The sequence below is a fragment of the Stylophora pistillata genome, chromosome 3 (genome assembly GCF_964205215.1).
Source record: "Stylophora pistillata chromosome 3, jaStyPist1.2, whole genome shotgun sequence".
In the NCBI taxonomy this organism is placed as follows: Eukaryota; Metazoa; Cnidaria; class Anthozoa; order Scleractinia; family Pocilloporidae; genus Stylophora; species Stylophora pistillata.
The window spans coordinates 3,204,228-3,206,060 of NC_142521.1; the positions used below are offsets into that span (position 1 = coordinate 3,204,228).

The 1,833-nt window shown below is 38.0% G+C and overlaps 1 long non-coding RNA gene across 1 annotated transcript; it reads right to left on the reverse strand.

Annotated features, from left to right (window-relative positions):
• Nucleotides 1-497: 497 nt before the first annotated feature.
• On the reverse strand, nucleotides 498-1,618 carry LOC111330475 (uncharacterized). Its single transcript, XR_002694796.2, has 2 exons — nucleotides 1,381-1,618; nucleotides 498-1,019 (listed from the first exon to the last, which is right to left on the reverse strand). It is a non-coding gene; the product is annotated as an uncharacterized LOC111330475 (long non-coding RNA).
• Between the last annotated feature and the right edge of the window lie 215 nt (nucleotides 1,619-1,833).

A 1,833-nucleotide genomic window follows, 5' to 3' on the forward strand; every position in this document is an offset into this window, starting at 1 on the left:
AATGTATGGAGAGGTATACAAGAAATTACGCTATTTTGAGATAAACATTATCTGAGAATTTGGAGGTGTGAAGGTCTTAAAGTGCCAAAGGTAAATTTTCTCTTTATTGAAATAAATGTGAAAAAGAACTTAGCTTGCTTGGGTTAACAAATCGAACACTGGCGAACACTCCACAGAGATTTCTGATCATCTTCAAAATTTTACGAGGATGCACTCAAGAGTAAAGTCAGACATATATAGCCTGTCCACCAGGCGTAGTTTTATGAGTTTTACTGGCGAACGGAGACGAGTGCTGGGCGAACGCGAAACGCCAGTCACGCGCGAGAGAAGAGTGCGAAAACATAATTTTTTCTCGCGCTCCTTCTTTCACGCGTGACTCGCACTGTTCAGATAATGTGCTTAACTCAAGCACATTATCTGAAGAGGCGTAATTTTTTTAATTCAATGGAATTCAATGCTTTAAGCCAACTAACTCAGACCGTATTTATCTTTTCTCGTCTGCTGTGTAATAAACTTTATTTATACGCAAACTTGAAGTTCATACTGATTGGCACATAGCATAATAAATGCATTAAAAAAAAATTTAAGTCTCTGAAAGAAAGCTAAATTACATCATTGCCTTTTATAAAAACTGATATTAGATGCCTAAACACCATAGACGTTCGAAATTATTTCATGTATTCATGGTAATCACAATGGTTTTTTAACAACTTACAGGAAGTTTCATTCATTACTTTATCAGTCCAATCTATTTTTATGATATCAAAATCCCTCCATAACTTATGGTTCTTTAACTAACAGCAATCGAATTTTAAACTTATTTGCTTCGGTAATTCTATTCGATAGGTTAAACTAGCAAACGTGAAATGAAGTGATCCTCAATTCTCTAGTGGCCTGGTCGATCCAAAATTCCATGTTCCACTGTCCTCAGCTTTTGTCTTCTGTATCTGCGCACGCGCAGTTTCTGAGTCCATTACGCGACTTTTCATTATCGGTCCCACCTCAAGTTTTCGTTGCAGCTGCGATTCATAACACAGAAAATAAAAATCAACTTCATTTCATGGGATCCATGCTGCTATTAAGGTACTGAATAAACCATTAACTAATACTAATCACTTCATGCAAACAAATGAGACTGGTTTTCAGTGAATCTCTTAATATAAACTTAAGACGAACAAGAAAAAAAGACAGGTTTAAGCACCAAACAAAGCCCTTGAAAGTCTTAAAGTACTTCTCAGAGCTTGCTATCGGTCGATGTATTACTTCAGACGGACCGTTAGATTCTCGGTTGACTGAAGGACATTTTTATGAAAACAGATCCTTCGTCGGACATTCGAGTTCCCTCCCTTGTGTACAAAACATTTTATAACAAATGTTTACCTTGAAAATTCTTTTACCGACTTTGTTATACATAACGTAAGCTTCTTCGCGCGCGAACAAAGACGAAAAGATGAAATAATGAAGTACCAGTACGCACATAAACTTTAAGTGCGCCATTTGTCTTTAAACTTGGATCTCAAACTCAGAGTTATGCAAGATTAAGGTGGCGAGACTGACTTGAATGTGTGGTGTTCCGTGTTGAAATATGAGCCCTCCACACGATGATTCTGCAAACTTTCCTTCACCCCTAGCTTCAGCATAGCTGTCACATTTGTCATTCGCTGATTGGTTAAGACGATCTTTGCACATGAGACCACGTTGTCAGAACACAGTTCGCGAAACACGACTGCGTACATCTTGTTTCTCCAGCTGTTCTTCCAATTCACAAGTGCCTCCGGGAATATTATCTACGTTGGGTCAAACAGGAAATTCCACACTTGGATTTCGTAAGGA